Consider the following 27,825-nt stretch of genomic DNA (forward strand, 5'->3'; position numbering starts at 1 on the left):
TCATAGAGCATTGAAGAGTTGGGAAATTATTACTGTCATTATTCTTTCACTAAAAGGTTCCTAATTGAGACAGCCTGGGGAAATGGATATCATCCCCCCCCAACCCTCACCTCTTCGGAGCTTCCCTATTATTGTGGAGGGTATCACCGTCCGCTCCATCCTCCCAGTCACCTCAGCTGGCTATTCCCTCACTCACCCTGTCCTTCTTTCCCCCTACCAGCCTCAAGTCTCCCCCTCCTCCGCTCTGCTCCGGGCCCTCTACTCAGCTGCCAAAGGAATGTTCTTTCAAGCACAGCCCTGACTGTGTCACTCCCCTATTCAGTGAGCCCCCAAGGTTTCCTGTTGCCTCTGGGATCAAATACAAACTCAGGCATTTAAAGTTCTGGACTCCTTGGTCCCTTCCTAGCTTTCCAGTCTACCTCCAGAGCATTGTACAGTCCAGCCACGCTAGCTTAACTTCACCTTCTGTCTCTGTGCTATCCATCTCCTACCCTGTGTCTGCGCCGGCTCTTCCCATATCTGGAAGCCTCTGCCTTTTACAACCCCAGACTTCGCTGCAGACTCCACTCAAAGCCCACCTTCTGCATTCTTTCCTTGTTCCTCCAGTTTCTAGTAGCCTTCCTTTCTAAGGTAACCTTGTATCTGCACTGTGTGTATCTTGTACCTATTTACATACACTTTGGCTCCCCCTTCCCCTTTAAAGTGGAAGCTCCTTGTGAACAGGGACTGTTGTCACCTTTTGCTTTGTATCCTGGACCCTTAGCATAGTAACTGACATATAGTGAATGCACAATAAGTGCTTATTGTTTGATGGATCTAGGATAAAACACCAACGTCCTGTTTGGTTCTTTTCAGTTTGGCTCCAGTCTACCTTTCCAGACTGATTCCACTCTACTCCCCCTCCTGGACCATGGGCTCCAAACAAAGCAGCCTACTTGCTCTGCCATTTCCGCCCTCTGTGGCTTGGCGCATGGGCTGATCCTCCTCATCCCACCTGCCCCTCCCCCCTCCCCTTCCTCACCCTGGCCCCCTTCACAGACTTAGCTCCACCTCCATCTCCTTCAAGAATTTTGTCTTGTTGGTCCCAGTTGTTAGTGTTCCCTCCCCTCCCCTCCCCCCAAAACAACAACAACAACAAACCTTTGCATTTATTTTTTATAGATCTTGTATTTATTTATCTATGAGTGAGCCACTTCAGGGCAGGGATTATCTCACTTTTGTCTTTCCATTCACAGGGCCTGGCACCGTGCTTGGCACAGAACAGGTATTCATTAAATCAGTTGATTGATTGAATTAACCTCCAAGATTCTAAATCATTGGTGGGTTGGGATCTCTGTGGGTAGAGTGGGTTCTGACACCAGAGTTTCCCTGTGGTGAGGAAATCTATCACATAGTCAGATAAAACCCTCTGTGGATACCTCATTGTGATATGGAGGTGACCATGAGTTCTCCAAGGTTATGCCAGCAAAATGCAGGTCAAAAAGGTTTTGAGTGCAATCTGGCAGCTGACTCTGTGTCTTTGTGAACCAAATTTCCAAAAAGAAGTCTCCAAAGAGTGCTTTCAACAAGCATCAGGTCTAGAATATAGTAGTCTTAAAGGCCAGAGAAGGAGGTTAGGGCCAGAGTAGGAAGGGCCTTGAATGCCAGGCTTAGTAGTTTGACCTTGGGGAGACACTGAAGATGTTTAAGAAGTTGAAGGATGTCATTAGAACTGTGTGGGGCATGTTGACTTACCCTATCACCCTGCTTAGGAGAAAAGTGATAAGCAGTTATTAGACATTCCAGAAGCTGCCCTCTCCCCTCCCCCTAAAACAAAACAACAACAACAAAGCCTTTGCATTTATTTTTTGTAAATCTTGTATTTAATTTATCCATGAATGAGCTGTTTTAGGGCAGAGATCCTCTCACTTTAGTCTTTCCATTCTCAGTGAGTGCTTGGCACAGTGTATCCCCCAATCCCTGTATCCCATATTTCCCTTCCATCCTGAAGCAGGTTCTGTACCAGCTTGTGGGGGGGGGGGGATGACTTTGATCTGAATTTGTTTTTTCATTAATCTAATCAGTGGAACTCCTTGGCTGTCCTTCTTTTGATTCATTTGCCTCTATTTTGAGAGCTGGGATATAAATATCCAGGCATACGCTCAATATTTTTTAATTCCCCTTGTATTTATTGTTGAGCTCCTTGTGGACCCAATGGCAGCTTCCTGCCTCCTAAGAGTCCCCTAACTTGGGGGCTGAGTGGTGGGGTACAGTGCAAGAAGAGCCCCAAACTGGGAATCATGGGGCCATAGCTCCATAGATTTAGTCTACTTCTCATTTATAGATGAGGAAACTGAGGCCCAGATAGTTCTGTGGCTTTCCCAAACTTACACAGGTAATAAATGGCAGAATTGAACCTTTTTCCCCTCCACCAATGACCTGCTCTGTGACCTGGGAGCAAATCATGTGACCATTTACTGTCTCCTGTAAAATGAAGGGTTTCAGCTATATCCTTGAAGTCCCCTCACCCTTTGAGTCTGTTACCCTGTTTTAGGTCCTTTCTACTGGGAACATTCTGTGCTCTTAGTCTTCTATGGTCTCCATTCTAGCACTCAGTGATTTGGTGCTCAAACAAGACTAAAAAGAAGGGGGTAGTGAGTGGGCCAAAGAGAGTCAGTGAGTGCAGGCTTCCTGTAGAAGACGTTGGGTGACATAGTAGATAAAGAGGAGGACTCTAAGTCTAGAAGGCGGGGGTTGGAATCCCACCTCTGCCCTATCCTGGCTGAGTAACACTGGACTTGTTGCCTAGCTTCCTAGTGCCCAGAAAATGCAGAAAAACTCTTCAGCTGCAGAGCAGATGACGCTCTGCATTGAGGGACTTGCCTTACTAGGAGTTTCCCCAAACCAATGAAATCAGAAGACTAGTAATAATAGCAGTAATTTAAAGTTGGCAAAGCGTTTTCCCTACCTTAGCTCATTGGGTCGTCATGATAACCCTATGAGATTAGAGCTACCCATAGGTATTATTATCCCAGTTTTTAGATGAGGAAATAGGCTAAGAGAAGGTTAGTCAATTATCTGGGGACACACAGCAAGTAAAGGCCCGAGGTGGCATTCAAACCTAGGTTTTCTGTACCACACTTTCAACTCAACACTTATTTAATGCTTCCTTTATAAAAATGAAACAGCTTATACCCTCAGGGAGCTTATGTTCTATCAGGCTCAAATCCTGGCCTTGAATGTGCTTTGCCAGCTCCTCCTCCTCCTCCTCCTTCTTCTTCTCCCTCTCCTCCTTTGACTCCTATACTGGGGATTTAGAAGGCTGCCAAAGGGTGGCGGGAAGGAAGGCATTAACAGAATTGGGGGAGCCTGCTTTGAGTTCTTCCTGTGGGAGGAGCTATGTCATGGCCTGAAGAGCACATGGGATTAAATAGGGACCCTACCACCGTCATTGCTTTTGATCTTATCATCCTGTATGATTATTAGTTTTATAATTCACTTTGATACATATTTTCTCAGTTGGTCCTTGAAATGGCTTTGTGAATAAGGTGATGTGTACAGTTTAAAGATGAGAAAACTGAGGTCCAGAGAAATTAAGTGATGTTTTTTTTTTTCCAGTTGTGTCTGACTCTTCATGATCCCATTTGGAGTTTTCTCGATAAAGATATTGGACTGGTTTGCCATTTTCTTCTCCAGCTCATTTTGCAGATGAGGAAACTGAGGCAAGGAGGGTTAAGTGTCTTGCCCAAGGTTACACTGCTATTAAGTGTCTGGGGCCAGATTTGAACTCAAGGAGATGAATCTTCCTGACTCCAGGGCCAGCATTCTATCCACTGCCACTTAGGATACAGTGAAGCAATGTCATGAATAGAAGGCCTTCTTTTGACTCTTGCTTCAATGTTCTCTTTCTGCTATACTTTGCTGATACAATCCTGCCCTCAGGAAGCCTGTGGTCTGAGGAGAAGGCCTGGCTCATGCCCTCAGGGTCTGAGCACGGAGACATAATTCTTCACCTTCCATCCTACCCTGAAGATGATCCTGTATTGCCTCGGTAGAAAACGAAGCAAGACAGTGGGCTCTAGAATAACATGGAGAGCTTGGGGATGGGCTTTCTGCTTTAGAGTCCAGGATCCATTAAGAGCTCAGGAACCCACTGAAAGTAATTGGGGAAGCCTTTAAGGAGTGGGTGTGTAGAAGTGCTAAGGATCTGACCACTGACCTCAGTTGCCTGGAGACCCATGGCCATTGGTGTTAGAATTTAGATGGCAGTCTCTTGGCTCCATAGAGATAACAGGACTGTGGGCTTCTAGTTCAGTCTCCTGAAGTGTGGAGAGGCCATTCCAAGTCATCCAGATACTCTTTTGACTCAGGCCCCTTTCTCACGGATATCACTATATTCTCTCTGCCCACTGATCATGTGGTCTTTGTACGTCCCTGCCAAGCCTCCTTGGGCCACCCAGTGAAATTCTCCAGGGGAAGAGAGAATGTTGGCAGATGGCTGCTTTGGGAAAATCAGCATGGCGTAGTGGAAGGGATATTGGTTCTGGAGATGAGGGATCTGGTTCCAGTCTCACCTCTGATACTTACTACTTTGTGACCTTGGACAAGTTATTTAACTTCTCTGTGACTCATTTTCTTCATTTGTAAATTAGGGAGTTGGACAAAGTGACCTCTGAGATCCTTTCCAGGTCCATATCTCTGATTTTCTGATCTTATGACCAAGGTCCAAATTCTATGACTAACATTAAAATAAATCCCACCTTTGTGGCTTGCTACCATGTGTGACCTTGGGCAAGTCACTAACCTCTCTAGATCTGTTTCCTTATCTGTAAAATGGTATGGTTGGACTAGATATCCTCTGAGGTCCGTTCCAGATTCAATCCTATGATCCTATTCACTTATAGGACATTTAGGTGGCTTAGTGGATAGATAAGGTGCTGAACTGGGTCTGAGTCAGAATCCTCCCTTGGACACTTAGTAGTTTATGACTCTGGGCAAATCAATTAACTTCTCTGTGCCTCAGTTTCTTCATCTTTAAAATGAGGAGGTTGGACTCAGTGGCCTCTAAGTATCACTTTCTGCTCTAAATCTATCTGTCGTCCTATTATTGTGTGGAAACTCGGAGTTAGGAGACCTAGGTTCAACAGCTCAGTTCGACAAGCATTTATGAAGCTTCTGTCATGTGGCTGGCACTGTGTTAGATGTGTAGATATAGACAGAAACACAACAGCTCATGCCCTGAAGGAGCTCATGTTTTACTGGGTTCAAATGCATGCTTTGATATTCACTAGCTATATGACCGTGGGTAAGTCACTTGAACTGTCCTGAGTCTCCTGAGGCTAATAGTACTACAAATATCTCTTTTGCCCGACTGTTGTGAAGATCAAATGATATGACACAGGTAAAGAGGTTTGTAAACCTGAAGAGTCCTTTATATAAAAGTGAACTCTCTTCTGCCTTCTCCTTTTCCTCCTCCTCTTCCATTATCTCAAAAGGAGAGGAGGGGGAACGAAGAAAAAGAAGACTGGATGTCCCCTCTCAGTACCCACTGTCCTTTTGATGTGGTTAGGTATCCATTTTGCCCAACACTGGCATCATTTTGAACTCTGCCTGGTCTTCCATTTCAGGGGGGAGATGCAGTTGCTATAACAACACTCTGATTCATGTAACTGCTGTTACAATCTGCTCAGTTCTTCTTGCTGTTAAAACACACACACACACACACACACACACACACACACACACACACAGAGCCAAAAAACCAACCACAAAACAAAAAAGCCCACATTGGGGCTGATGCTATCCTGACTTCCATGGCCTTTCCAGAGATCTTCTACTGACTTGGTTTGTAACCTTGAACAAGTCACCTCTCTCTGATTATTGCTCTGAGATTTTGCCATTTGACAGATGACAGATTTGAGGTATTTTGGAAGGGGCTGCAGACTAGGAATCAGTAGACCTAGAAACTTGTCTCTTTCTTGCCACCAACCATGTGACCTAAGGCATATCCTTTCCACTGCCTGGGTCTCAATTTCTCCCTCTAAAAATGAGGAGGTATATTGGGTAGAATATCAAATTTGGAGCCAGAATACCTGGTTTAACATCTTAGGTCATCCACTAGCCACCAGTGTGTATACTCTATGCCTCAGTTTCCTCCAATTTTTAAAGAGTGGGGGTAGGATAGGATCCCTTCCAATTCTAAATCTCTGATCCTATTATAAATTTGTAAATCTTTTAAAAACCTCCCAATAGACATTGGACCCTCACCTGCTGGCTGCAGCATCAGGGGCTGTCTGGCCACCCCTTGCTGGGTGTGGGCCACAAACTGAGGTGATATCAAAGGTATTAGGGCTTCCAGGCATAGTATGGCTTTGGAGGTAAGTGCCCTGGGTAGGTGGCAGCAATCTGTAGGAGGTTTCAGGAGCGGGGGACACAGCTGCCTAAATGATGCTTTTCTGAGAGACCCATTGCAATATTTATGGGGAGGTTGTATGTCATTTGTGATTAATAATGTCACACCAAATCAGAGACTGTTATTATTATCTATGATATTAATAGCTAATAATAATTCAAAACAATCCAGGAACAGGGATTAAGTGCCTGTTATGTGAAGAACACAAGTTCTTTTTTTTGAAGTATATTCTACTCCTGTAGCCCCTTCTCTGATTGATTGGTTCCTTCCAGAACCTTCATTTTAAGGAATGTGCCCAGGACAGCCACATTTTTATTCCTTTCTGGGCTCCACTCTTGACTCTGGACTTTTTCTTCCATGCCCGAATCTGATAAATTCTCCCCCCTCCTCCCCCCTACCCCTTTCCTCTTTCAGCTTCCTTTTATATATTGTCTTCCTTTATTTGAATGTAAGCTTTTTGAGGGTAGGTACTGACTTTATTTAGCTTAAGCTTCTGCTCACATTTCCAGCATCAATCATAGCACCTGGCACTTAGTAAGCCCTTCATAAACAGTTGTTGACTTAATTGGAGCAAATCATTTAGATTCACAGGGTATTGGTTTCCTCCTTTCTAAAATAAGGGGATTTGACTGGGTCATCTTTTAGGTTCTTTCTAGTTCCTATCCTCGTGGGGCTTACAGTCTAGTAGTAGGATAAGACTAAAATATATGGAATGCTAATTATGATACATAATTACTTGATAGGTGCAAAGTGAGGTCTTGGGGGAAGTTCATTACCAGCAAGGGGAAATCAGGGAAACTGGAAGGGGGATATTTGAATCAGCCTTTAAAGATGGCATTAATGATTAAAGGAGGAGAACGGGGACATTCTAGATCTCAGTCATTTATTAAGTGCCTACTCTGTGCTAGGTACTGTGCCAGGGAGTATCTTGAGCAGAAGTACAGAGTTGGGAAGGTAAGATATATATTTCAGCAGTAAAGAATAGTCCAATTTTGCTGAAACAGAATGAAGGTACGGAAGTATGTGAGATAAAGCTGGAAAAGTAAAGGGGCTTCCAGTTGTGGAGGGCAATGAATGCTTGGATCAGGAGTTTGAATTTCATGCAGGCAATAGGGAGCCACTAAGAAATCTGGAGGAGAAGAGTGACATACCCAGACCTTTGAGAAATAACTGGGTGTAATGCAAAGAACACTTGATTCTGACCTGGGTTTTGCTGCTTATGTATAAGTGTGTGACTTCTTGAGGCCTTGTTTTCTTCATCTGTGAAATGAGGAATTTGGAATATTATGATCTCTAAGGTCATGACTGGCTCTAAATTCCATCATTAGAAGGAAGTGTGCCTGGTGGTATATGGAGGGTGGTTTGGAGGGGAGCAGGGTCTTTTAGGAAGCTGTTACAGTAGCCCCCATCTTTGTGGGCGTGAGGGTTTGCACAAGGATTAGAGTAGTGGGAACAGGGCAGATGGAATGGATGGGAAAGATGTGATAGGGACTGGATTGCCAGGATTTGGTAATGATTGGATATAAGAAGGGAGGGCTCAAGGGAAGAATAACTTCAATATTTTGAGTATGAAAGACTGAGATGTAGGGTATTCTTTTGCTGAGGGATGTGAAATTGGCATAATTTGGAATCCTCCACCCCTCAGGAACATCCCTTGCATTTCAGGTGAAGAGGCATCTTAATTGTCATCTAGGGAGACTCAAGGACTTTGTTCCCCACAGACCTTCTTGACTGAACTTCTCTTTTGCTGGTAAGATCATCAAAGGATGAGTGACTGTGAGGGGAATGAAGAGTGTGACTGTGAATTTAGCTCTGTCTTTGGAGCCAGGCCTCTTTCTCTTCTTCCTTTTCTTTTGCTTTTTCCTCACTTCAATAAATATTTCTTTATTAAGCATCTACTGAATACAAAGATAGATACAACTTAAAACCTGCTCTTACTGAGCTTGCAATGAAATGGGGATGGGATGGATATAACATGCACACAGATACCTGGGATACAAGGGAGAGTGAGATGTGTATTGTTATTGTTATTGTTATTATTAATATGTTATTATTCTGAAACATCTTCAGTGTTTCAGAAGGCTTGGAATTTCATTTGGATGGGTCTCCCTCCACCAGTGCAGATCCCAATCCCTCTATGCCATCATGCACAGTCTTTTGAGTGGCCGTGGCCCCAAATTTTCGTCCTCTATTCACCAACCTTCTAGTGATGACCTATTTACTCTGAAGGCATTTGGTGTTTACTTATCTGTGTAGATGTTGTTTTTGCCCAAGTGATTCAGCGAGGGTAGGGGTTATTTCCTTCATATTTCCCATGCCTTACATCATGCCTAGCATTTAATAAAATCTTGTCCTATGTTGAATGTATGGCAGGGAGGCTGTTCCTCAGATGACCGATGCATTAGGTGACCCATGCATTGCCGGGCCTATGCTTCAAGCATCTCCAGCTTGGGATATCTTGTTGGAGCTTTATGGGAATAACATTCCTGGACTCAACTTCACCTCTAGACCACAGTGAGGTGTTAGAGAAGTTAAGTAAGTAAGAATGTACTTTGTTGTTGTTCAGTTGTGTCTGACTCTACATGATCCCATGGACAAAGTCCATGGAGTTTTCTTGGCAAATATCCTGAAGTGGTTTGCCATTTTCTTCTCCAGTGTGTCCCCATTTTATAGATGAGGAACTGGGTCAAATAAGAGTTAAGTGACTTGCTCAAGGTCACACAGCTAGTGAGTGTCTGAGGCTGGATTTGAACTCACACCTTTTTGACTTCAGCCCAGGTCCTCTACTGGTAGATAGTGGGTACACTACTCTACCTACCTGCTTGGAGGATGCTACTAATACCACTACTACTATTGCTGCTGCTTCTCTTGCTACTGCTGCCGACAGCAGTAATTATAATAGCGCTTTAATTTAAACTAATTATAATAGCACTTTAAAGTTATATAGACCTTACACCTTCAGAACATTTTTATGTATATTATCTCATTTAATTCTCATAAAAATCTGGTAAAAGAGGCAGGATGGAAATGATTATCCATATTTTACAGATGCTGCAGCTGAGCCTTAGAAGAGATAAGTTGTCTTGTTGAAGGTCAGACAACAGGTTAGTGTCAGGACTGAGATTCAAATTCAAGCTTTGATATTTCAAGCTTATAAAAGGTTTCCTGTCTATAGTATTGACCCTCCTGCCAGATCTGTGGGTGTGGGATTATTTTACCTATTTTACAGACCAGGAGTAGGAAGTTAAGCAAGGTTAAGTCACTTGTGGAATGTGATACTTGTGGAGTGGGGATTAGACTTGGCCAGTTTGACCTTGAAAGGCAGAATCCCTGTAGGAGCAATGGCTGAAAAGCTGGAGAGAGGCAGATTTTGGTTCCATGTAAGGAAAAACTTCCTAACAATGAAGGCTGTCTGGACATGGAGTGGGCTTTTTCTGGAGGTATTGAGTTTCCTGTCACTGCAGGCCTTCAGGTATGGGCTAGATGAGCCCTTGTCAAGTCAGGCAGGGTTTAAAGGGATTCCTGCTCAGGCATCGCTTGGACTAGATGACCTCTGTGGTCTCTTCTGGCTGAATTTCTCTAATTCTGTGATTCTGATTTGCTCCAGCCATTAAGAGACTGACCTCGGATTTCAAGCTGAGTCTTCTGACTTCTCTTCCTTTGTTCTTCAGTTAATGCTTTGCTGAGATGGAAATCCATATTAAACACTATATAGATACTCACTGTTGTTTTTGCTGTTATTAATAATAAACTCCTGCAGATTTTAAAGATCCTCTCTGCAGCAGCATCATAAATCAAGGCCTATCCTAGTTCCCTCAGGTGCTAGTGTCTTCCTCCACTAAAGTAACTTTGTATATATTTTATACTTAATTATTGTTTGTTTCTTATTTCTCTTCAATATAATATAATTACATTGTATATACTTTTGTGTGTGTGTGTGTGTGTGTGTGTGTGTATGTATATGATATACTTAATTAATGGTTTAATTTTGTTCCTTTTTGATAGAATGCAAGCTTCTTGAAGGCAGAATTGTTTCATTTTTGTTTTTATATCTATAGTATCTAATATGGTACTTGGTGCAGTTGCTTAATAAGCCTTTGTTGACTGAATGAATCAACCATAGGATGTCGGGATTTAGGGGAAATCCTGACGAGTGATTGGGTCAAGCCTTAGGGGGATTAGTGTTACTCAGATCTGCAGTGAGCTAAACCAATGCTTTCAAGATGAATTCAAGGCAGTCTTTTTAGGTAGGGTGTGAGGGTCAGTCAGTGGTGGTGATGTGGACAAATTATTCTGGAAGAACTGATTTTATCCATATCCCTATTCTCTAGAAGGAACTACATCAGACCATCATAAAGAGACCAGCAGCTTTCCAAGAGAGGCAGTATGGTATGATAGAAAGGGTCCTGACCTAGGAATAGGAGGCTGATGCAATGACAGAATAACTGAATGGGTTACAAACTCAACTACATTCATAACTTGGGCAATGGCCATTTTTTTATCCACTTTGTTTTTACTGTGTGGATGACTAATCTGAGCTTTTTTCAGTGACTGGATTTTGTTGAGGATACTCTGTAAGTGTTCCTGAGGCTTGATAAAATCACCCTAGTGAATAGGCACATTGGAAAACCTCACCATTGATAGGGAATCCATTTTCTCTTTTAGTTCTGTGCATCTACCTTTTATTTGGCCTCTCTTAGAATAGCAAACTCTTCATGTGTTAAAAAGAATAAAGGACACTGAATTTAGAGTCAGATAACCTGAGTGTGATTCCTGGGTTTGCTATTTACCACATATGTGACCTTAGGCAAGTCCCCTCCCTGGGGCTTGGTTTCCTTCTCTATAAAATTATGGAGTTGAACTACATATTCTAGTTCCTTTCCAGCTTGAAATCCTTTGCTTCTCTAATCTTTTAAAAAGATGAGCTTTAGGGGCAGCTAGGTGGCACAGTGGATATAGCACTGGCCCTGGAGTCAGAAGGACCTGAGTTCAAATCTGGCCTTACACAGATAATGATCACTAGCAGTGTGACCCTGGGCAAGTCACTTAACCCCATTGCCAAACAAAACAAACAAAAAAAAAGGAGCAGCTAGGTGGTGCAGTGGATAGAGCTCCGGCCTTGGAGTCAGGAGGCCATGAGTTCAAATCCAGTCTCAGATGCATGACACATACTAGCTGTGTGACCCTGGGTAAGTCACTTAACCCCAATTGCCTCACCAAAAAGCAAAAAAAAAAAAAAAAAAGAAAAAAGAAAAAAAGATGAGCTTTAGTGGTGAGAGGCCTAACAAGAGTGACCATGAACTCATTAATTTACCCATTGTTTATCTTCCTTCTAAATGGCACAGGACTAGAAAAAAACACATACTAGAAATGTAAGTAGCTCTTTCCCAGGGCAGCCACCAGATCAGTCTGATGGGCTGTTTCTCTTGTCTGGAGGGCTACAGAGTGGTGGGAGCAGAGCTCTCAAATCATGAGATTTGAGAATCCCTCAGGATAGAAAAAAGATGTCAGTTCCTCTTGTGGCATAGGATTGGTCCCCATTGCCTTCCTCCCTTCCCAGCTCCTTGGGAAGCTAGGCTTCGGGTGGACTGAAGGAAATAGACATAAGTTCTCATCTGAGTGGGGGCCTGCTCTTTTTTCTGTTGTTGTTGTTGAGACTAGGTCTTCCTGTCTCAGACAGGCTGAATGTATAGGGGCCACTTGTGTGTTTGATTGGTCTTGAAGCTTTAACCTGCTCTGTTTCTCTCTCCTAAGCCAGTTTGCCCCTCTGTTGGCAACCTGGTGGCCTTCTGCTCTTAGGGGCTCACCATATAGTGTAAGATTTAGAGCAGACACCTTATCTATTTTAGCCCTTTTGCAGCTTAGGACCCCTGAACTCAAGCAAGCCCTCAGCCTCAGCCTCCCCCAGGAGCAGGGATGACCAGCATGTGCTGCCATTCCTGGCTTGGGGGCCTGTTTTTGGGCACTAATGGACATATTGTGGTCAGTGATCATGGGATTTCCTTTGTAAGGAATGTGGTTGTCTTCGATCAATACCGTATCTCCCCTTATTGGACCATGGGCTGGCAGTTCTGATTTGTATGATACGGTGGAAAGGAGCTCACCACATTTTACCCTGGTCCCTGGTAAACTCTTTTTGAAATTGGGAATTATCTAGGGGTGTTAGGTCTAGGTTTTAATGGATCAATCTGAGGTGAGCTTCTGAACAGTTTTTTGTTTTCTGGTTTTAATGGGGATGGAAAACTGTGACTTTGTCCTTAGCAGCTATAAAGTCTTTGAGGATAGGGACTGTGGTATTTTTTATAAAGATGAAGTTAAGTGTAGGGCCTTGAACTTAGGCACTTAATAAAATGCTTATGATCTGTGTAGGTGTTGGAAATGTCCACATCACAGAAATCTTGGCTCTTCAGAAATATCCATTGTTCAAGAAGTCAGTTCAACAAGTTCATTTTAGAAAGATTTTATTCCAAATAGCTAAAAAAAAAAACATATTTGGGGCTTAAAGAAACAAGAAAAATCTCTTAGAGCATCATGGAAAGCCAAGGTTTTATTCTGATGACAGCAGAAGGAAGTGTGTAAGAAAGAAGAGGGCATTCTTATACTGGCAGAGAGGTTGAAGTAGAAGCCCACTGCAGTACATTCCAATTCTGGTTTGTTATGTAGGGCTGAGATAAGTGGGGCAGGCTCCTTGGCAGTGCCTGTGGGAGTTCTAAAGCCAGCTTCCTCTCTTCCATGTGGATCAGCCAGGCAGCCTGGCACCAGACCATGCTCTCCCCTGGCAGCCTGATGGGCACCCATTGATCCAGCTCCTCAGTTATTTCCATCATGCAGTGTGGTACTAAGGGCTCGCCGTGTCATCTCTCAGAGATCCAGGCCCTTAAATGATCAAATTAAGCCATTCACAATGGAAAACTCATCAGAACAACTCAAACTGGTGCTTGGTTGCCTGGACGACTTCCTACAGGGGAGCTCCTGAGCCGAGCAGAGGACTTGGGTATATATCCAGACTCTGTTACTTACGTTGTAGCCATGGATAAGTCTCTTTACCCTCTGAGTTCTAGATTCTTCATCTGTAAAATGAATATCAAATCCCAGCCCCTTCAGAAGGCCTCCCTTGGTTTTTCTCCGCACCCCTCCAGCTTGCTAGTGCCTTCTCCTCTGGGCTTACCTTGCTTCTCTGTATTTATCTTGTATGCTCCTAGTTATTTACTTCTTAACTCCTCCATTAGACCATGAGCTCCTTGAGGTCAAAGACTGGCTTGGCCAATGCTTATCATTAACACATAGTAAGTGCTTAATTAATGCTTCATAAATGTTGGCTGAAGGGGTCAGACTAGGTGACCTCTAACTTTCTTTCTAGTTCTCAGTTCTGTGAGCCTATAGTTGTATGATTGCCCTGAGAGATTATAGTGAGGGCCTGGTTTTAGAGCTGTGACAGGAGAGATTTAACTTAGGCAGAAAGAGTAGCATCAGAAGAGACTCTATTGAGGCAGCTTTTTAGTGACTGCGAGTTAGGGGAATCTTCAGATGTGACCTTTGGTCCAGAGTTGGCTGTTTGTACTTTGACCCCAGTCAGAATCCTAAGCTGCGTGACTTTTGGAGGGTCTGTCTAGATCAGAGTTTTTACCCTGGGGCCTGTGAACTTGATTTTCTAATATTTTGATAGTTGTATTTAAATATAGTTGTTTTTCTTTGCAATTCTCTGTATTTATTTTATGCATTAAGTAACCTCATTCCAAGAAGGTGTCTGCAGACTTCTCCACACTGCCAAGGGCACGAGTGGTACAAACAAAGGTGAAGTGCCCCTGGTCTAGACTCAGGGTCCTTTGTCACACGCATATGAAATAGCCATGGAGGTTTGATGACGTCCTGACTGGAGTTAGGGGCCTAGAGCTGCCGTACAAAGAGTAGCTTTGGTTTCTGAAAGCCTGCATTTGAACCCCAGCACTGGCACTATGGGCACATTGCCTTATCTTCTCTGAGCTGGATGGTTTCCCCGTTTGTACAGTAGAGGTAATAACATATTTAATACCTCTCTTTCAGTGTTGTTGTAAGGCAACACTTTATAAATTTTGGAGATAGTGCGCTATGTTAGCTGGAATTTATATAACACTTTTAAGATTTGCAAAGTACTTTACAAATGTTGTCATGTTTGATCCTCAAAACAACCCTGTGAGATAGGTGCTATTGTTCCCATTTTATAGTTGGTGAAACTGAGGCAGACAGTGGTTAAGTGACTTGCCCATAAAGTTAATACATGCCCGTGGCAGCATTCAAACTCTGGTTTTCCTAATTCCAGGCCCAACACTCCTTCCATTGAACTGTGGTTCTTGATCTGCTGTACTTTCTGAGTGACCCTGAGCAAATCACTTTTCCTCACTGGGCCTCCGTTTCTTCATCTGTAAATTGTGGATGTTAAAATCCTATCATCAACATGATCCCAGCTCCTCTGATATTCTATGTCCAAGAATGTGTTCACATCCATGCACACACACTGTCTACCCTGACAGCCCTGCCTAAGCTCTCTACTCTGAAAAAATGCAGATAACTCCTCTGTCCTCCAAAGGGAGTCAGGCGTTGTTGACCAAAGCCACTCTGTCCACCTGCCAGTCCCTGTTAGGAGCCCTATCCATTCAGGAGGCGCTTAAAGGGAGAGGGTGCCAGGTCCTTAAAACACAGAACATGGCCTGTAGAATGAAGGATGTGAAATTTGAAAGGGGACTTAGAATGTAGAGCATGTTAGAATGAGAAGAGATCTCAGCCCTTACCTCCAACTGGGTCAAAACCCTCCCAGGCAGCCTTATTACCTGCTACTTGAGGTTCAGGCTCCTTATCCTGGCATTTAAGGCTGCCCTCCCCTCCCACACCATAGTTGGCTGCTACCCTTCCTTTCCAGTGTTATATCACTTAATTCTCCAGCACATAGTCTGCGCTACAACCAAATTGAGCTCCCTGAGCCCACCTACTCCTTCCTCTCTGAAGATAACCTTGGGCTTTCTTGGCATTATGCCTTTGTTCACCTGGTTTCATATACAGGCAGCTAGGTGGTACAGTGGTTAGAGCACTGGACTAGGAGTAGGGAAGACCTGAATCTGGCTTCTGACATTTACTAGCTGTGTGATCCTGGGTAAGTCACTTAACCTCTGCCTGCCTCAGTTTCCTCATCTGTAAAATGGGGATAGTAACAGCACCTACTTCCCAGAGTTGTGAGCATCAAATGAGATAATAATTATAAAGTGCTTTGCAAACCTTAAAGCACCATATAAATACTAGGTATTATTATTAGCGATTACTACTACTACTACTACTGCTACAACTACTACTACTACTACTACTACTACTAATTGGAATGCCTTGTCCACAGCACAGCATAAAATAAATGTACTTCTTTGTGGACATGTCATATATTCCTACTAGATGGTAACTGCTCCATGAGAGGCTTTGACTATCATTTAAACTTTGAATCTGCCCCAGGAGCCTTGGAGGTGCTTATGGCATGTTTGTTTAATTGAATTGAGTCTAGCTCAAGCTTCTCGTTAAAGAGAGGAAGAGGCCTGGAGTAGGGAAGTGACTTTCCCAAGGTCATACAGTGAGCACGATATTTGTGCTCAATGGGGTTGAAAATTGTGTTTTGGAGGCTTTTGAGCTTTTACTGTATGGAACATGTGGTGCTTGATTTATCAGGAATAAATATCTCCAGGCCATGGAGAGTGGGAACTTCTGGTGTTAAAAATATGTGCATTTAATGGAATCTTCTTTTTCTGTTCTGCTTTGCATATGGAAATGCTCTTTTTTGTGTTAAATTCAGAATAAAAAAACAGAATTAAAAATTAAATAACAACATATGCATCTAGAAAATGCCATATTATAAAATCCCTTTCTTGTCCTCTCCTTATTGAGACCTGGGTGGGCGGTTTGCTAGCATTCTTGTTCCTTATCCTGCCTTGAAGCCCCATTACAATGGGACAGTCCTGACGCAGTGTGGTTTTCCAACCTCTCATCTGGTGCTCTGTTCATCATACCGTGAAGGAGGCCTCACCGTGGCCTTTACTTGCTATGTAACTGGGGGCCAGTCATGTTCCTCTCTTGGGCTTTGCTTTCTTCATCTGTAAAATCTGGGGGATGATTTTTTTATCTCTTCTGGCTCTAAAATTCCCTTGCTTAGTTTTTATCGAGCTTGACCATTCTGTGTTCTGAGGTCCTTTTCATGTGTGACATCCTGTGTTCTGTGTTCTAAGGCCCTTTCCATGTCTGCTGTGTTCTGTCAATCCCCTCCTGCTTCCTCTAAAGACAGACTTTCCCAGTGGGGCTCTTCAATAATTCTCTCTCTTGCCAGCTGGCTTATGGCTGAGGGCAGGAATGAAGGCACTTCCTTACCTAACCCTGATCTGTCCACTCTGAAGCCTGGCCTAGCTGTCTTTTGGAAGCTGCACTGAGTGCCTGCCTGTGAAGTTTGTTTCTCTTCAACCCTGAGGGTACCTTCAAAGCCCAGATGGGTCTTCTTCCTAAGGAATTTCTGTTCTTCTGTAGCTGGAAGGGGCATTCCCATTCTCTCGGTGTGAGCTGCCCCTCCCCTAACCCCTTTCCTCAGTGCAGTCTATTTCCATCCTGTGGGGTAGAGGCTGAGTGAGAGAAAACTTAAATCATACCATGAGAGCATTAGACCTTTGGTGCTTAAGGGAATTTGAAAATGATTGAATCAAACCCCCTCATTTTACAAAAGAGGAAATTAAGTTCCAGGGAAGGGAAAGGACTTGCCCATGGTCATTAGTTTATACCTTGATCTCCTTTGACAGTTGATGAAGAGAACGCAGATGAGGTATGTTGGTGACTGTTTGTAGGCATAACTTATGTTTCAGAGGATGATGGTTGTGTGTCTATTGAATTCATAGGTGGGGGTAGGGAGTCTTAATCACCCAAGCTGGGCATGTTGAGGTCTGAAAATTGGTAGTATGTCATATTCGATGTTGATAGTGAGCAAGAAAAGGAATCAGAATGGCATGTATGCTACTTTCCCTGGAGAAACAGGAAATAGAAATAGTAATAATAGCTCACCTTTCCATGGTGTTTAATGGCATATAAAATGCATTCTCTATAGTAACTGTGAGTAGTAGCTGGTGGAAGGACCATTACTACTGCTTTACAGATGTGGAAACTGACACTGAACTTAGACTTCTCTGGGGTCATGTCGCTAAATGTTAGAACCAGGACTTGAGCCATGGACTTCTGATTCCAAGGCTACTAAATGAGATAATCTGTGTAAAGTGCTTAGTGTACATAGTAGGCACTTAAAAATCCTTACAGCTTTTCCTTCCTTCCTTTGTTCCTTCCTTCCCACCTCCCTTCCCCCACTTCTGAGTCAGTGGTAGTGTGACACTTGCCTTAGGGTATCTCAAGTGCCTTGTTGAACTGTGACCTGGGGAAAGAGTAGTGAATTGGGGGATGGGCAGATGACCAGGGTCTGAGTCTGCCACTAACTTCCTCTGTGACTTTGGGTAAGTCAGTCCTCTCTCTGAGCCTTCATATCCTTCTCAGCCAAATGAGGAGGTTGGACTCAGCAGTCACCTACCAATATGCTTCTGACTTGGGCATTCTGTGTCTTCTTTTTTAAAGGGTCCTCTTGCTCTGACAGTGTTGTAAGGCTTCTCGTAGGTCTGGCATTCTGAATGTTCTGTTCTAAGGTCTCATTGAGAAGCTAGGTGGCACAGTAGATAGAACATTGGGCCTGTAGTCAGGAAGACCTGAATTCACATCCAGCCTCAGACACTTACTAGTTGTGTGACCCTGGGCAAATCACTTAACCCTGTTTGCCTCAGTTCCTCATCTGTAAAATGAACTGGAGAAGGAAATAGCTAACCACTCCCTATCTTTTTCAAGAAAACCCCAAACACTACTGAAATGACTGAACGACAAAATCTAAGGTCCCTTTCATAGCTTTTCTGCGCTATCACACCAATGACACCACAGAGACCTTTTGCCTATGTGGGTTATAGCTATCATTTTTACTGTATTAGCAATTAAAATGTCTTAGTATTATTATGAAAATAGTTTTGACCTTTTGGGACCTTTGAAAAGGTCTTTGGAGGGTCTTTGGGCCCTTAGGAGTCTCCAGACCACACTTGGGGAACCACTGCTCTACACTAGAACATTCCATGTTGCATGGTCCCTTATTGACATGGCATTCTGCATTCTCTGTTGTAAGGAGCTTTCCAGCTCGTTATAGGGATCTTTAACATCCCCAGGCCTTTGGAATTCCTCATGGACTGGGGTACTTTTGAAGGAGACTTCCTTCTTTCTCCCTCTTGGGTAGCTTTGAAAGTATCTTCCTGCTTTCTTTCTCTTTCTTCTCCTGTCCCTCAGGTGACTGCTCTGATATTTATCCCTCTTGTGAGAGGTGAGAGGTGCCAAGTCCAGTGCCCTCTCCATGATACCCGGTTTCACTAACCCTCCGTTGCAGGCTCTGGGGCCCTGGGGCCCTGGGGCCCTGGGGCCCTGGGCAGGATTCCTCAATTGGAGATACTGAGCCATCCGCATTCTTTTCCCTTCTCTCTGGGGACACATAGTACACATTGACAAGGGCTGAAAGAGACCTTGGAGGTCATCTGTTCCAATCTCTTCTCTTTAGAAAGGGGGAAATTAAGACCTAAAGAGATACTTGCCTCAGGTTACAAATAACAACAGCAACAATAATAGCTAGCATTTATATAGCGCCTTAAGGTTTGCAATTCTTGCATTTGATCCTTTTAACCACCCTGTGTTTTACAGATGAGAAAACTAAGGCACTAAGACTCAGGAGTTTGCCTAAGGTCACATAGCTAGAGAGTGTTTGAGGAGAATTCAAACTCTGGTCTTCCTGACTTCAAGTTCCATCCTGTATTCACTTTGCCACTTAGCTGCCCAAAAGTAGTAATTAGCAGAGTCAGGATTTGAACCCAGGTCTTGTGCTTCCCATCCTAGTGCTCTTTTTACTGTACCACGTTTGGAACGGCCCCAGTTGGGGCAGCTAGTTGGCACAGTAGATACAGTGCCGGGCCTGGAGTCAGGAAGACTTACCCTCCTGAGTTCCAATCTGTCTTCAGATGCTTTCTAGCTGTGTAATGCTGGACAAGTCACGTAACCCCATTTGCCCCAGTTTCCTCATCTGTAAAATGAGCTAGAGAAGGAAATGGAAAACCACTCCAGTATCTTCGCCAAAAACACCCCAAATGGGGTCACAAAGAGTCAGACATGACTGAAAAATGACTGAACAACAGCAGTTGGGGCTTAGTTTGCAGTCACGACCAGGAGTTCATTGAGGTCATTAAAGCCTTGTTGTGGGTTTGTGTGGGAGAAATGGAACCAGTATCTTTGGGGAACCTCTGGTTTGGGGGGCAGGAATTACAGTTTTTTCCTTTGTAGAGGTCTTGATGTGACCGTGGTGACACCCTGTGCTCAGGCAGCCCCATATCCGTCTGGGGGCACATGACCTTCACACTCAACCCAGGCAGACATCATGCTTAAGGAATATACCTGAGTAAAGACCGGTTCCCTAGTTGCAGCAGAGTGGATCGGGCAGTCTTGGTGGAGTGTTTGGAGCTGGAGGCTGTTAAATCTGGACGGCTGCCTCCTAAGTAATAAGTTCTCGTTCCCCTGGTGTTACTTCCCCCCTCCCCATGCCTTTCTGTGGGGAGCCGTGGGCCACACTGTGGGCTTTCATTAATCACAGAGAACTGAGTGTCCGGGTGGCCTGGCTCCCCACCTGCACCAGGGCAGCTTGTTAGGGCTGGGGCAAGGGAAGCCACTAGACAAAAGACAGAGCTAGCCACTGGCAGACTGGCAGGGCTTATGTAAAGACAGACAGGTAGATACATTGACCTCAGTATCTCATCGCTAGGGTAAGATGCCACCTATGACAACTGGGCACGGTGTCTCATCAGGGCAAATGACAGAAGTACCGAATCTCGGAGTTGGAAGGGAGCTCAGAAGCCAACTAGCTGTGAACAGGAAAAGCTGAACAGGAATCTTCTTTACAACAACCCTATTAATAGATCGTGAATTGTGTGCTGGACTACCACCAGTGATGGGGAACTCACTACTTCACCAGAGAACGCAAGCCACTTTTGTATACCTCTAAATGTTTGGAAGCTGCAATCATCTCTTCTTCTTGTACTTCCTTGATGGTCCTCATCCTCCAAGGATTAATCCCTCCTTTCTGAAGCCCACTTCCTCCAGGAAGCTTTCTAGATTTCTCCACCTATTCATTACTCCTTCAGCCTAATCTGTTCTTCAGTCTTAGTGAAGTGTCTGGTGAAAAGTCCACACACAAGAAATGTGTTTTATTTTTTTTCCTGTTCCTTATGACTGAGTCTGTATCTTTGTGTCTGGGTGACACTTCTCAGAGGGGTAACTCATTTGTCTGGGGTAGTGCTTGTGTTTTTGACTAGATTCTCCAGGGGGCCAAACTGGGGAGTATGTATGGAATGCTAAAGGCATGCCATGATGGGGAGAGGGTATCAGAAGTATAATGGGGAGAGGGAAGGGGTGAGAGAGAGAAGACCAGAGAAATAAGATACAACATTAGTATGATGTAATGGGGATGTACCAGGAGTCAGGAGGCCTGCATTTGCATTTTGGTGCTGGCGTTTATGAGCTATGGGACTTCTCTCCAGGCCTCAGTTGCTTTATCTGTAGTGGGGATAACAACACTCAGCCCTCCTATTTCATAGGGCTGTTAAGAGGAAAGTGCTTTCCAAACCTTAAATTACTCTATAAATGGAAGCTGCTGCTTTTGTTATCGTTATTAGGTACTGAGGATGAGTTGAGGGGAAATATTGGAGAATGTACTAGGTCAGATGCAAGTTAGACCAAAGGAAGAAGTTTCTTTTCTAATTTAACTTTTTTTTTTTCAATTACATGTAAAAACAAGTTTTAACATTCATTTTTAAATTTATGAGTTCCAAATCCTTTCTCTCCTTCCCTCTGCTCCTCCCTCCTTGAGAAGGCAAGCAATTTGCTATAGATTATACATTGCAGTTGTGCAAAGCATTTTCATACTAGCCAGATTGCAAAAGAAAACAGATCAAAAAACCTAAGGGAAATCAAGTGAAAAAAGTATGCTTTGATCTGGACTCAGACTCCATCAGTTCTTTCTCTGGACATGGATAACATTTTTTATCATGAGTCCTTTGGAATTGTCTTGGATCATTGTATTGCTGAAAATAGCTAAGGCATTCATAGTTGATCATCATGCAGTGTTGCTTTTACTGTGTACAGTGTTCTCCTGGTTCTGCTCATTTCACTTTGTATCACTTCATGTAAGTTTTTCTAGATTTTTTCTGAAATCCTCTTGCTCAGCATTTCTTATAGCATAATAGTATTTCATTACATTCATATGCCACAACTTATTCAGCCATTCCCCAATTGATGGGCATTCCCCTCGATTTCCAATTCTTTGCCACCACAAAAAGAGCTGCTATAAAATTTTTTGTACATGTAGGTCCTTTTCCTTCTTGTTTTTTTATCTCTTTGGAATACAGACCTAGTAGTGGTATTGCTGGGTCAAAGGGTATTCACAATTTTCCAGACTGTTCTCCAGAATGGTTGGATCAGTTCATAACTCACCAATCATTAGTGTCCCAATTTTTCCACATCCCCTCCAACATTTGTAATTTTCCTTTTCTGTCATATTAGCCAATCTGATAGGTATGAGATGGTACCTCAGAGTTGTTTTAATTTGCATTTCTCTATCAATAGTGATTTAGAGCCTTTTTTATGTGATTATAGATAGCTTTGATTTCTTTTTCAGAAAACTGCCTGTTCATATCCGTTGACTATTTTTTCAATTGGGGAATGACTTGCATTTGACTCAGTTCTTTATGTTATTGAGAAATGAGGCCTTTATCGGAGATACTTGCTGTAAAAATTTCCCCCCAGTTTTCTATTTTCCTTCTAATCTTGGATGCTTTAGTTTTGTTTGTGCAAACTGTTTTTAATTTAGTATAATCAAAATTATCCACTTTACATCCTGTAATGTTCTCTGTCTCTTGTTTTCTCATAAATTCTTCTCTTCTCCATAGATCTGATAGGTAAACTATTCCATGCTCTCTTAATTTGTTTGTGGTATCACTCTTTATGTCTAAATCATGTACTCATTTTGACCTTATCTTGGTGTAGGGGTGAGATGTTGGTCTATACCTAGTTTTTGCCAAACTGCTTTCCAATTTTCCCAGCAATTTTTGTCAAATAGTGAGTGCTTGTCCCCAAAACTTGGATCTTTGGGTTTTTCAAATGCTAGATTACTATGGTCATTTACTGCTGTGTTATTATGTACCTAATCCTACCACTCTATTTCTTAGCCAGTACCAGATTGTTTTGATGATTACTGCTTTGTAATACAGTTTGATATCTGGTACTGCTTGGCCATCTTCCTTCATATTTTTTTCATTGATTCCCTTGATGTTTTTTCCCCCCACTGTGGCAAGGATTTTTTACTCAGATATGCATATTTTAGTTGCTGGAAAGTGATTTAACTCTGTAGCCCCCCCCCCACCCCAAAAAATTCCAGTCTGATCCCATGTGCGTATCTTCTTTCTCTTTCAGAGGAGAATGCTGCCATATGAAGGGCACCTCCACTCTTAGTGTTTCTCCCACAGAGCTCCAAAAGAGAATTGAGGAGCCCAGGAAGACTTGGGTTGAGGCTGTGGACCACATCTTGCTGATGTGTGCAGCCATCATCGGATGCAGTCAAATCATCTCTGTTGTAGTCTGGGTCTGGTGGGAATGCAGTTCAGACCCATCTCCTGCTAAGGATGTTTCTCATGGAGGAAAGGCCAAGATCTAAAGGGGGCAACGCCAGAAACTGGATTCAAGATTCTCAAGAATTGAGAGTGCTGACAAATAGAGCTTGGTTTTCCAAAGCTGAGGTCAAGGTTATATGACAAGGTCAGCTCTCTTTAACCCATTAGTCTGGGGGTATCCCTAAACTCTTCCCTCTGTCAGCATGCAGATGACTAGAGAAATAAACTGTTCAGCTGAGGTTGAACGTAGCTCCATGCTCCTGTGGCTCTTCTCCTCAGGGCAGGCTTGGGTACCCCACAGACCTCCAGCTTTTCCTCTGCCCATTTCTCTGTTGGCCCCGGACCTCACCTGGTTATAGCATCTAGGGAGGCGGAAGTGGAGGATCTGACTCTTAGCAGTTTTAGAAGAAGGTGGCAGGGCTAAACAGCTTGTCACATATTGGTGGGTAGATCATGTATCTCCATCCCGCCTCCCCTCTTCACAGGACCTTTTGTGAAAACTCCCCTAACCCCAATTTCCATGACTTCTTTTGTCCAGAGTCCTCTCTCCCTGATTCCCTTGATATTCTTGACCTATTGTTTTTCCAGGTGAATTTTGTTATTATTTTTTCTAGCTTTATGAAATAGTTTTTTGGTAGTTTGATTGGTGTGGCACTGAATAAGTAAATTAACTTAGGCAGAATTGTCATTTTTATTATATTGGCTTGGCCTACCCATGAGCAATTCATATTTCTCTAATTGCTTAGATCTGACTATTTGTATGAAGAGTGTTTTGTAATTATGTTCATTTAGTTTCTAGGTTTGTCTTGACAGGCAGACTTCCAAGCATTTTATACTGGCTGCAATTATTTTAAATGGAATTTCTCTTTCTGTCTCTTACTGCTGTACTTTGCTGATAATATGTAGAAATGCTGATGATTTATGTGGGTTTATTTTATACCCTGCAACTTTGCTAAATTGTTAATTATTTCAACTAGTTTTTGAGTTGATTTTCTAGAATTCTTTAAGTATACCATCCTATCATCTGCAAAGAGTGATAGTTTTTTTTTTTCTCTCATTGCCTATTCTAATTCCTTTCATCTATTTTTCTTCTCTTATTGCTATAGGTAACATTTCTAGTACAATGTTGAATAATAGTGGTGATAATGGGCATCCTAGCTTCACCCCTGACCTTATTGAGAAGACTTCTAGCTTATCCCCATTATAGATAATGCTTGCTGATGGTTTTTAGAGAGATATTACTATCATTTTAAGGAAAGCTCCCTTTATTCCTATGCTTTGTAGTGTTTTTACTAGGAATGAGTGTTGTATTTTTTAGAAGCTTTTTCTGCATCTGTTGAGATTATTATATGATTTTTGTTGTTTTTGTTATTGATGTGGTCAATTATGCTGATAGTTTTCCTAATACTGAACCAACCATGCATTCCTGGTATAAATCCCACCTAGTTATAGTGTACGATCTTTGTGATATATTGCAGTAATCTCCTTGCTAGTATTTTATTTAAAATTGTTTGGATCGATATTCATCAAGGAAATTAGTCTATAGTTTGCTTTCACTGTTTTTGTTCAAGGAAGAATGTTCTAGCAGGAGAACTGTGGTTCCTTCTTTGGCAATCTGGAGAGAGAGGGCAATATCTGTGGTGAATGGATTTGGGATAGTTGCTAATGGATCAAAGATACTTCTCCCTGCCAAGGGTGGAGGGGCATCTTGATAAGATCCTGGGTAGGGGGAGGGGAAAGGAGGAGAGGCTCTCACAGTGTGAGTCTTCATTCCTTTTTTTTCCAGGTCATTTTAAAAAAGGAGTTGGAACACGGAGGTAGCAGAGTTCCCATGGGAGAGAATGAAGGATGGATTACATGTGTGGGTGTGCCTACGTCTGTATGTGTTTGTGTCTCCGTGGGTATAAATGTCTCTGTATGTCTGTTTCTGTGGGTGTGTATTATGTGTGTCTGTGTTTTGTGTGTGTCAATATGTGTATGTGTGAGTGTCTGCATATTTCTATTTATGTTCATGTGTAGTATAGTGGATACAGCCCTGGCTCTGAAGTCAGAGAATCTGGCTTTAAACCCTGCCTCCAATGCTTCCTACCACCTTGGCCTTGAGCAAGAAACATCCTCTCCCTGGACCTCAGTTTCCTTATTTGTAGAGTGGGAGTATTGGACTAGATTCCAGCCTCTGAGGTTTCTTCCAGATTTTTGATCTCTGACCCTGTTTATTTGTGCATGTGCCTCTGTGTATCTCAGTGTCTGTCTGTAGGTTCCTGTTTGGATGTGCATACCTTTTTTGTGGGGGTCTGTTTGCCTGTCTATATTTATGTACTTGTGTGTGCACACTTCTGTGTAGATCTATTGTTAATGTGTCTTTGTGTGTGTATGTGTGTGTGGGTACATTTGTTTTTGTGTGTTCCTGTTTGTGGGAGTTCATATGTATGATGTATGGGTCTTTTGTGGGATTCTGAGGAAAAACTATGCTGATGGAGTCATGGACCTGTGTGCATATCTTTTTATGCACATAATTGTTTATATAGACTATTGTTGGGGCTGGGGTTGGGGAGTGGGGATTGGAGAGTAGACAGAGGTTGGATTAGGTGGGAAGACAGACACCCTGTCCAGTGTAAGTCACTGCTTCCTGGCAAGATCCCACATGTGTTCTGGTCAGGCAAGGGTGAGGAAGCTGTGCTGTGAGACCTTGCCCTGTCCACAGGGTCCCTCAGGTCTCCTGCCTGAGCTTTGGAGAGGCCTGTGATTGGAGAAATGCCAAGGCCTTCAGCCAGTGTCTTTGCAGAGGTGACCAGCTGTCCCATTTCTGTTTGATACATTCCATATAGTTTGTTTGGAGTGTAGGGTATGTGAAAACAGAGAATAGGAGATATGCCTGGAGAGAGAGGTTCATTCGAGGCTCCTGGAGGACTTTGAATGCTAGGCTGATTGTGCATGTTATTGGGTAGATAATGGGGAGCCATAGAAAGTTTGGGAGCAAAGGAGGGATTTGGTTAGAGTTGGGTTTTAGGAAGATTCATCTAGAGCAGGGGCTGTTTTCTTTTTTCTGTGTGACTCCTTTGGCACGCTGGTGAAGGCCATGGAGCTCTTCTTAGAATAAGGTTTTTAAATGCATAAAATAAAATATGTAGGATTGCAAAGGAAATGCCCATTATGTTGAAACTTGGTTAATATACATATATTAATTAATGTGTCTTTATATTTATGCATTTATTAGTATGTTCATGGGTCCCAGGCTAAAATTTTCTGATCTAGAGACATGTACAAATTGGATTAGAAGGAGAGACTGGTAGTGATAGGCCATTGAGGTAGTCCAGGTAAAAGCTGTTGAAGTCTGTAGTGGGGTTGTAGTAGATGTTGTAGTAAGGTCTATAATAGCGTTTGCCTGGTGGCAGTTTGAATAGAGAGGGAGGGATAGATACAATGACTATTGTAGAAGTAGAGTCAAAAAGGCCTGGAGCTTTTTAAGTTGGGCTAGGGCAACAGAGAAAAGGGTCAAAGCTAACTCTTAAGATCTGGGTCACTGGGAAAATGGTGAAGTGAGGAGGGATAGAGAAGTCAGGAAGAGGAGCCAGTTTGAGGTGGAAAGAGGAGGAGGGTTGGGGTTGGAGGCAGGGGTGAGCTGGGCAGATAGTTAAATTTTCATTATGAGCATTTATAGTTCAGAAATCAGCAAATTACAGATCAGGGCTTGATTTGTTGTTTTATTGATTATCTAGACTTAAAGTGGTAGCAAAAATGCAGATTAAACTCAAAGTGTGTGCTGCTACATTTTTTTTCTTTTGGTGAGCTGGTTATTAAACATATACCAGCACATTTCCTGCTTGGAGGTTTTAGCTTTCCAGCTGAAAATCCAGATGAAGAACAGAGGAAAGGGATACAGAAAGGACAGAAAACTAATCCTCTTGGGAAAGGGTAAGGAACTGAGATTATTCAGTATAGGTAAAAGAAGGGTGAGAGCCTATGAAATGACAGGTTTCTATATGGTGAAACATTTTTGTTTGAAAGAGGGAGGCCTGCCTAGGAAGAGTGTGGCCTAGTGGAGGAGCATTGGTTGACTTGGGGTTAGAAGAAGGTTGACTAGGGTTTGAGGCTTGGCTCTACTTCTGACATGTATTATTATCATTCTGGGCTCTATTAAAGCCAAGAAGGAGAAATAGGACACAAAGAAGACATTATGGCAAGAGGAATCTGGGTTGGACTTCATGGAGGATTGTTTTTTCTTGAAATAGGGATTGTTAGATATCAGGACAAGGGACAAGAAACTATGAAATCCTACTCTTTGGAGGGCTTTAAACTTAAGCTTTAGAGTGAAAAGAAACTTGAACCTGGGGTCAAGAGACCTACATTCCAGTTACAGCTTTGCCACTGATTTGCTATATGACCTTAGGCAATTTGTTTCCCTTTCCTGGACCTCAGTTTACCTATTTATAAGATATGGAGACAATTCTGCCCTTTCTCATATTCCTTCCTTTCCCTAGAACTATTGTAAAGATCAAATGAGAGTGGCCTGGTCTGAGGTTTAAAAAGTACATGATCAGGAGCAGTTATTTATCACTACTTGTTATACTAGTATTATTATTATGTCCTATGCTATCCTATGCTGGCCTATCCTATCCTGGCCTATCCTATCCTATCTTATCCTATCCTATTCTGGCC

At 42.9% G+C, this 27,825-nt stretch overlaps 1 protein-coding gene across 5 annotated transcripts in view; it reads left to right on the forward strand.

Annotated features, from left to right (window-relative positions):
* The window catches only part of TSNARE1 (t-SNARE domain containing 1), a 310,170-nt gene that overhangs the window by 14,752 nt on the left and 267,593 nt on the right, over nt 1-27,825 (forward strand). For 4 of the 5 annotated variants that reach the window (XM_027845038.1, XM_027845016.1, XM_027845026.1 and 1 more), the window contains exon 2: nt 8,057-8,141. The exons of the other annotated variant lie outside the window; for it this stretch is intronic. The gene's annotated coding sequence lies outside the window, so the exon portion shown is untranslated. The remainder of the gene's footprint in view (nt 1-8,056; nt 8,142-27,825) is intronic. 5 annotated transcript variants of the gene reach the window in all.

Source organism: Vombatus ursinus, unplaced genomic scaffold (genome assembly GCF_900497805.2).
Source record: "Vombatus ursinus unplaced genomic scaffold, bare-nosed wombat genome assembly UNPS02005236.1, whole genome shotgun sequence".
Taxonomy (NCBI): Eukaryota; Metazoa; Chordata; class Mammalia; order Diprotodontia; family Vombatidae; genus Vombatus; species Vombatus ursinus.